The following is a 9,306-nucleotide window of genomic DNA, read 5'->3' as shown; positions in this document are numbered from 1 at the left end:
TAGAAGTTACGTATTGTCGTACGAGCAAATGCGACTACTGGCGCCATCATATTGGTGTCGCCTTCTCAGTCGTCGATCCATTTGAACTGAATGGTGCGAAACCGGAAGAGGTTGTGAAACTCACTGAATGCGGCCGATCCGTGTGGGTTGGGTGTGCGGTGACGGTAAGCAGGTTTTTGAGTTCGGAAGATGGGAACTTTTGTTTCCCAACAAAGTCTATTTACTAACTAGAAGAAGATTCCAACCTTTTCTGCAATGGAATTACTTTAGATCTAAGAGAATTCCTGGTAAAAAGATAACTGCTTTAGGATAGGGAAGCTTTAAAAGATGAAATTAAATAGAAGTGAAATTAGAAATATTACCTAAAACGCGTGGTGAAGGCTGGGGCGGCCATTGTAACAGCCATTTTTGGACTATGTCGTGATTGTCCTTAATAGACACTAAGATGTGAGGCGATACTGTTCCAGTATTTTTTGGTCTTCTATAGAAATTTCTTCTTTTTTTTTCATGCGGTAAATATATAAGAGTCGATAAAAAATAAAAAATAAACTGCCACACTGACAGAAAGTCTCGAAAAAGAGCTTTCGACTGGGCTTAGATTCTCCTATCCGTATCTGATACAAAGCAAGGATGGATCAAGTCACGAAGGCAACCACCAGAAAAGATGAGCAAACTTGATGGAAAGCCTATTTCCGAAACACTCCGGCTCCGGATAGAAATCCCATCCAACAATCCGTACTCACCCGCTACCAACACGTGTGCAACATAAATATTTGAACGGACTTTCGTTCTGCGGTTGTTAGAGTCGGTGCAGCTCTGATTTTTTTTCAGGACTGTTCCTTCTCGCGACTATCCATCTCTATTCGCTTCAAAATGGGTGTAAATTAGGTTGGCTCATGGAATTGAAATTCATGTTTTGTATAGTACGATTGTTCTTCTTATACTAGTTTCAAAAAAATATTTGGCATTCAGTTAAGAAACCGCATTGCCTTATAATTCCGAGTAAAATGTTTTGGTAAATACAGAACGCTGCTTTTTATCTTATAGTCAATTGTTATATACAGCTCAAACTTTCAAGTCTAACAAAGTTAAAAAACTAGAAAATAAAAACTATTTTTAAATCAAATGATGACTTCGACCAGTCTAATATGCAGATGGAAAACTGCAATCAAATGGCATTCTCCTAATCGTTCCATCTATATCCTATATGGATTGTGGCTTCTGAAAAAAATGCTAATTGGTTTATTTTTTCTGTTTCTTTTGTCCCACAGGTTAGTTGATCGACTTACAGAGGATTATTGCTTCCCATTCTTGCGGATCCGAGCCGTACAGGTTTCCAGGAAACGTTACATATGGGAAGGACTCTAACGAGCGGAAGTACACAGGAAATCCGATTTTTCTGAACATGGTGGTAATTATGAAACAAATCGGTGGTTTTCATTTAACTTCATGTGTCAATTTTCGGAATCTGAGCTTTTCCAACAGCTGTTTCATTTACCGTTGCCGGCGGAAATTATCGAAATACTGCTATTTGTTCAATGAAGCAATTTGTGAAGTTCCTGTATTTATTGTTGAGCTTGTATTGTTTGCCGACATTCCAAAAATAGTTGCATTGACGGTAAAAAAACTATAAAGCTTCATATTGTTGTACGAGCATTGGACAACTACCTTGCTCTACAGGTAATGTTAGGGGAAGGAGGGGCAATATGCTCCTGCTCTTAAGCTTTAGCTATAACGATTTTCATGGGTGTTTCTACCTCACGCAACAGTTAAACAATATAGCTAGCTGATGCCATATTAAAATTAGAAAAAATCTCAATCATATTGATAATATTCACATTTCAAAAAAGTGGTGATATTCTGTTGCCGGAAAACTCATGAGGCAAAACGCCTTTTAGCTGGCAGCTCCTAGGGAACAAAGCACCACGCGTCGGCGAATCAGCATTCTGGTATGGATAGTATACACATATTACGTAAGAACTTATGGAGGGAGGGGGGGTCAGCCAATATCTTACGCTCCATATAAATAAAAAATCATTTGTATGAGAAAAATCTTACATGGGGGGAGGGGGAGTTGAAAAATCCATAAAAATTGCTTACGTAATAAGCGTACGATCCCTTAGATGTTTCTCCAAAATGTGCGAATTTTCGGTTTTCCGACCTTCCCATACAGTATTTTGAAACTTTTTTCGCCTAGCTTACATAATTTTGGATCTAGTTTTGTTACGGACATCTTAATGACGGTAAATATGAGGGAAACCACAAAAGGCGTTTTGCCTCGTGGGGGGCGGTGGTTGGTCGTTTTGGGGCCTCACCATCTTATAACGACCTGCTAAATCGAACATAGATATGAGAGATTTAGGGTAATTTGGCTGAAAGGATTATTTGGTCGAACGCCATTTGGCCGAATACCGAATCCTTATTAAGTGTGTACAGTGGGAAGGAAAACTCAATGAAAAGAGAGAACTGAGAAAACAAAAATTAAAAATTCAAAGTGAGTGCCGAGTAGTGAGAAGAAAGACTCTCTTCTGAGAAATGAAAAGTAAGTTCAAAACAGTGAAATGTGGGCAGTAACAAGTGAATAGAGTGTAGTGAGAAATGAGAAATGAAATGTTTTAAGTAAGTAGCGAAAAGTGAGAAATGAGAAGTAAGTGTAGAGAAATGAGATGCTATAGGTGAGAAGTGAGAAGGAAGGAAAGAGAGAAAACAAAAGTAAGTGGTGAGAAGTGAGAGGTGATAATTGGGAATGGAAAACTCACTTTTCATTTTTCATTTTTCACTTCTCACATCTCACATCTCATTTCTCTTTTCTCACTTCTAACTTCCCACCCCTCACTTCTCACTTCTCATGTCTCTTTTCTAACTATTCACTTCTCACTTCCTACTTCTTGCTTCTCACTTCCCACAATCCAACTCAAATTTCTCACTTATCACTTCTCACTTTCCTCATCTCAATTCTCACTTCTCACTCAGAAACTCACTTCTAACATTTGACTTCTCACTTAATATTTTTCACTTCTCACCTATCACTATTTACTTCTCACGCTTTAATACACTTCTCACATCGCCGTCACTTTTTCAGCCAAATGGCATTTAGCCAAATTCCGCGATTCCATAGTAATAGGCAAAGCCGCACGTTAGACAAATGAGACTAAAAATAAAAACTAAAAAAACCTCTTTTTTTACGTAGTAAAAAGTTGAGAGAATTAGGAAATCTTTTCTAATCGGGAAAATATGAATAATGAAAAATTTGGATAAATTAGGGTTATTGGAATTATTGCAATGGAAAAAAAAACTTACTAATTACGCTTATTGAACTCCTCTTACGTGATTCTGCTATGGAGCGACCTGTCGAACTAAGATTGATTTGTAACCGTTAAAATTAGGATCTACGAGTGTGAACAATATGCAATAACAACTTGTTCTACTTGAAAAAACTCATTGAGAAAATAGGAACAATTTATGCAATTTTCTAGAGACACACTGCATCGGAAAATTGCACAACTGATAAACCAAAATTGAAATTGAAGTCATACAAAAATAATAAACCGAGTGAAATCGCAGACTTGTTGAATTCAATTCGACAATTTAAAAAAAAATTGGGTTAATATAACATGTAGAACGAGTTTTCAAATTAAATTTGATAAAATGTGTACGTGAAATATCCAATGCATAACGTTCCCAGCATAACATGCTTTGAGCTGCATTTATAATTTGATATGTATTCGTAACAAAAAGTAATTTTCTCTGAATAATTTAGGCTATGTAATATTCCAAAAAGATTGTTGAAATATAGAAAGCCCTGCTCAACAATAATGGAAAATATCCTTGAGTAATCCAGGTGCAGCATTATATCTAGCCACTGCAAGCTTTTCCGGCACACTTTTAAATAGCCCAGGATATCCATCAGAAACGATTTTCTGAGCATCTCAATCTGACAATAAGAACCTAATGAAATATGCGAAATCAAATGATTCTTCTTCTTCTTATTGGCATTACATCCCCACACTGGGACAGGGCCGTCTCGCAGCTTAGTGTTTTCATTAAGCACTTCCACAGTTATTAACGTGTGTTCATTAAGTGTGTTCATTAAGCACTTCCACAGTTTCTTAGCCAAGTTACCATTTTTGCATTCGTATATCATGAGGCTAACACGATGATATCTAACGCCCATGGAAGTCGAGACAATTTCCAATCCGAAAATTGCCTAGACCGGCACCGGGAATCGAACCCAGCCACCCTCAGCATGGTCTTGCTTTGTAACCGCGCGTCTTACCGCACGGCTAAGGAGGGCCCCCAAATGATTCTTATCATGAACAAAACATGCAAAGTGTTATATGCACAGGCATTTTTTGTTCATACTGTCAGCTGGTTCTCGAGCGAAAAAGCTGAACATTTTCGATTTAGGCCGTCGAAGATAATGCTCAACCATACAAGAATGAAAGACCGAGAACCAGTTGACCTGATCGTTCCTCGCCATGATTTATTATTATTTATTCAGACTAAGGCCGAAGTGGCCTGTGCGGTATATAAGAGTCTCCTCCATTCGGCTCGGTCCATGGCTACACGTCGCCAACCACGCAGTCTACGGAGGGTCCGCAAGTCATCTTCCACCTGATCGATCCACCTTGCCCGCTGCGCACCTCGCCTTCTTGTGCCCGTCGGATCGTTGTCGAGAACCATTTTCACCGGGTTACTATCCGACATTCTGGGTACGTGCCCGGCCCATCGCAGTCGTCCGATTTTCGCGGTGTGAACGATGGATGGTTCTCCCAACAGCTGATGCAATTCGTGGTTCATTCGCCTCCTCCACGTACCGTCCGCCATCTGCACCCCAATTACAGATGGTACGCAGCACTTTCCTTTCGAAAACTCCAAGTGCGCGTTGGTCCTCCACGAGCATCGTCCAGGTCTCGTGTCCGTAGAGGACTACCGGTCTAGTGAGCGTTTTGTAGATTGTCAGTTTGGTACGGCGGCGAACTCTATTCGATCGGAGTGTCTTGCGGAATACAAAGTACGTACGATTTCCAGCCACTATGCGTCTCCGAATTTCTCTGCTGGTGTCATTTTCGGTAGTCACCAGTGAGCCCAAGTACACAAATTCTTCTACCACCTCGATTTCGTCACCACCGATGCAAACTCGCGGTGGGTGGCTCACATTGTCTTCTCTTGAACCTCTTCCTATCAAGTACTTCGTCTTCGACGTGTTGATGACTAGTCCGATCCGCTTAGCTTCCCTCTTCAGTCTGATGTGGCTTCCTCCATCTTCTCAAAGTTACGTGCCATAATATCTATGTCGTCGGCGAAACCAAATAGCTGGACGGACTTATTGAAAATTGTACCACTCGTGTTAATCCCTGCTCTTCGTATTACCCCTTCCAAAGCGATGTTGAATAGCAAACACGAAAGACCATCACCTTGCCGTAACCCTCTGCGGGTTTCGAAGGGACTCGAGAATGCCCCTGAAACTCGAACTACGCACATCACCCGATCCATCGTCGCCTTGATCAACCGTATCAGTTTATCCGGAAAACCGTGTTCGTGCATTAGCTGCCATAGCTGGTCCCGATCGATTGTATCATATGCGGCTTTGAAGTCGATGAATAGATGATGTGTGGGCACGTTGTATTCGCGGCATTTCTGCAGTACTTGGCGAATGGCGAACACCTGGTCCGTGGTGGAGCGTTCGCCCATAAAACCCGCCTGGTACTGCCCCACGAACTCCCTTGCAGTTGGTGCTAGTCGACGGCATAAAATTTGGGAGAGTACCTTGTAGGCGGCGTTCAGCAATGTGATTGCGCGGTAGTTGCTACAATCCAGCTTATCGCCCTTTTTGTAGATGGGACACGACACCTTCCACCCACTCCTGCGGCAAAACTTCCTCCTCCCAAATCTTGGTAATGACCCAGTGCAGCGCTCTAGCCAGTGCCTCACCACCGTGTTTAAATAGCTCTCCTGGTAGTTGGTCAACCCCAGGGGCTTTGTTGTTCTTCAACCGGCCAATCTCCTCCTGGATTTCCTGGAGATCCGGAGCCAGTAAAATTATGTCCTGCGCGCGTTCCCCCAGGTCCATCACCTTACCGCCATCTTCGTCTGCCACATCGCCATTCAGGTGTTCTTCGTAGTGCTGCCGCCACCTTTGGATCACCTCACGCTCGTTCGTAAGAAGGTTCCCGTTTATGTCCTTACACATATCAGGCTGTGGCACGTGGCCCTTACGTGAACGGTTTAACTTCTCATAGAACTTTCGTGTGTTATTAGCGCGGTACAGTTGCTCCGTTTCTTCACCGTCTCGATCTTTTTCCTCCGGAAAATCGAGTTTTGTCTTTTCCGCGCCTGTTTATATCGTGCCTCGTTCGCCCTCGTGCGGTGTTGCAGCAATCTCGCCCATGCTGCATTCTTCTCTTCCACTAACTGCTCACATTCGCCGTCATACCAGTCGTTTCTCTGATCCGGGGGCACCGTGCCAAGTGCAGCGGTTGCGGTGCTACCAATGGCGGATCGAATATCTCTCCAGCCATCTTCAAGAGACGCTGCGCCTAGCTGCTCTTCCGTTGGGAGTGCCACTTCCAGCTGCTGCGCGTATTCTTGGGCTAGTCTACCGTCTCGTAGCCGCCCGATATTAAGCCGCGGCGTCCGACTTCGACGCGTGTTGTACACCGTCGAGAGTTTTGAGCGCAGGCATACTGCAACGAGGTAGTGGTCGGATTCAATATTCGCACTGCGGTAAGTGCGGACGTTCGTGATGTCGGAGAAGAATTTACCGTCGATTAGAACGTGGTCGATTTGGTTTTCCGTTTCTTGGTTAGGTGATTTCCATGTGGCTTTGTGGATCCGCGGGAGGCTGCGAAGTTTATGCATCGTTGGCCGTTGTCATTCGATACGGTGTGCAGACTATCCGGTCCGATAACCGGTCTATACATTTCCCCCACCCTACCTGAGCGTTCATGTCGCCGATGACGATTTTGACGTCCCGCAGTGGGCATCCATCGTATGTCTGCTCCAGCTGTGCGTAGAACGCTTCTTTCTCGTCATCGGGTCTCCCTTCGTGTGGGCAGTGCACGTTGATGATGCTATAGTTGAAGAAACGGCCTTTAATCCTCAGCTTGCACATCCTTGCGTTGATTGGCTGCCACCCAATCACGCGTTGGCGCATCTTTCCCAGCACTATGAAGCCGGTTCCCAGCTCGTTGGTGGTGCCACAGCTTTGGTAGAAGGTAGCCGCTCGATGCCCGCTTTTCCACACTTTCTGTCCTGTCCAGCAAATCTCCTGCAGCGCCACGACGTCGAAGTTGCGGGGATGTAATTCATCGTAGATCATCCTGTCGCAACCTGCGAAACCTAGCGACTTGCAATTCCATGTTCCAAGCTTCCAATCGTGATCCTGTATTCGTCGCCTAGGTCTTTGCCGATTATATCGAGTCGCATTATCTCTTATATTGTTCGTAATGATTGGTTTTCTAGGCGGCTTATTGGGCCTGCGCAAACCTCCTGTCTCGTCGGAGGGCCGTCGTGTCAGGGCTGTTTAGCGTCCCACCTAACACCAGGACTTGGGCTTGTGCGCTTTGAGCGGCACACGGTCGCTTTGGTGGGGCCTACTTGCGGATACATGCAGCTTTTTATAGAGGTTTAACAGGGCCCACTGTCAAACCCCACCACATCCTAGGCAAGCCCCACAACTCGCAGATGGCCTGGGGAGGGATCGTCAAGCCCTTGGACATAGTCCCTGCTGCCCGGCCATGATCTGAGATATAAAATATATGAATAATATGAAAAAAATCAGAAGAGTTGTGTACACGACACGGCTGCAAGGTAGACGTTAGACAATGTAAGGCGAATGATGTTCCTGCGATCACCAAGCGATTGTATTTTGTAGACCAGTCTTTTTTGGTCATCTTTCTTTTGTATATAAAATGGAATTTTTTGCATAATTTTCCATCAATTAAACCTAATTTTAAATATTAAAAAGCTTTTAATGAAGGATTAAATGTTGGATATTTATAAAAATAGTGAAGTACAGAGTAGTGTCGTAAAGTGGAAAATGTGAAATATTGGGAAATATCAGTTGCTAAAATTTTCACGTTGGCATTCTGTCGATTATAGAAAATAAAATATTGAAGAAAAGTGTTTTTTTTTATCAAGAACTACCTAGTGCCCAACTGTATTCAGTTTAAAAATTAAAAAGTATGCACTCGCACAAGTTGTAGAAAAAAAGAACTTCACCAAAAACCGGCATCACGGTATTGAAGGGTGAGGCATTTGGAGGCAGGGGCAGGGGCCCTCCTTAGCCGTGCGGTAAGACGCGCGGCTACAAAGCAAGACCATGCTGAGGGTGGCTGGGTTCGATTCCCGGTGCCGGTCTAGACAATTTTCGGATTGGAAATTGTCTCGACTTCCCTGGGCATAAAAGTATCATCGTGTTAGCCTCATGATATACGAATGCAAAAATGGTACCTTGGCTTCGAAACCTCGCAGTTAATAACTGTGGAAGTGCTTAATGAACACTAAGCTGCGAGGCGGCTCTATCCCAGTGTGGGGATGTAATGCCAATAAGAAGAAGAAGAAGCATTTGGAACGGCCGTCTCAAATACACATCGACCTGGATTGCGATGTTGGTTCTCGTGAATACTATGGAAACTGTTCCGAATACCAGGTGCATCTGACTATGAGTTCTGGACGAGATTGATATTGAACGGAAAAGTTGCGTAAGAAACTAGGTTTGATACGGAAGAAATAACTGCTTCGGTAAGTCTGTTCCTTTTCATATTCGTTCGTACTCACGTTTTATCTGTTTTCTGCCCAACATATATTTTTATGTTTTTATAATCTATAAGAAATTTCAGTTTTTTTTTATATTCTGTAACCTATAAAAACAACCGGGAAAGACATTAAATCTGGAAATAGTGATTTTCTTATTTGTGCTTCAGGAAGAGTCGTTGTTTAGACGATATTGAATAGGGTTTTTGTGAAAAAAATGTATGGTGCACTTTGTGGCCCTTGCGAGAAAGCTGTCCCATAACCAGCTAATAACGGTGGCATATGAGTCAATTCCCCATATCCATCGAATCCTACTTTAGCAATATTTCACATCTTTTCTCTGTACCCAACTATGTGTATCGAAATTGAACAACAGTCGATCGCGTTTGAATCACAAACATGTGCTTCTGCCTGTCGTATTGAGGCGGGTTTGCTTCTGCTACGACCATAGAGGCTTGTTTGCAGCCGTTTGATCATTTATTCATTCACTTAGAATTCATTTGTTGATCAAAATCATTATCATATCAGGGGGGAGGGGAATTTAATTTC

The 9,306-nt window shown here is 43.1% G+C and overlaps 1 protein-coding gene across 7 annotated transcripts in view; it reads left to right on the top strand.

Annotated features, from left to right (window-relative positions):
* Nucleotides 1-9,306, top strand: part of LOC134227195 (low-density lipoprotein receptor-like) — a 1,220,229-nt gene that overhangs the window by 720,367 nt on the left and 490,556 nt on the right. The window lies entirely within an intron of this gene.

The sequence above is a fragment of the Armigeres subalbatus genome, chromosome 3 (assembly GCF_024139115.2).
Source record: "Armigeres subalbatus isolate Guangzhou_Male chromosome 3, GZ_Asu_2, whole genome shotgun sequence".
NCBI classification, from domain to species: Eukaryota; Metazoa; Arthropoda; class Insecta; order Diptera; family Culicidae; genus Armigeres; species Armigeres subalbatus.
The sequence above is the reverse complement of the archived record's forward strand: the minus strand, read 5'-3'. Positions and strand labels throughout refer to the sequence as shown.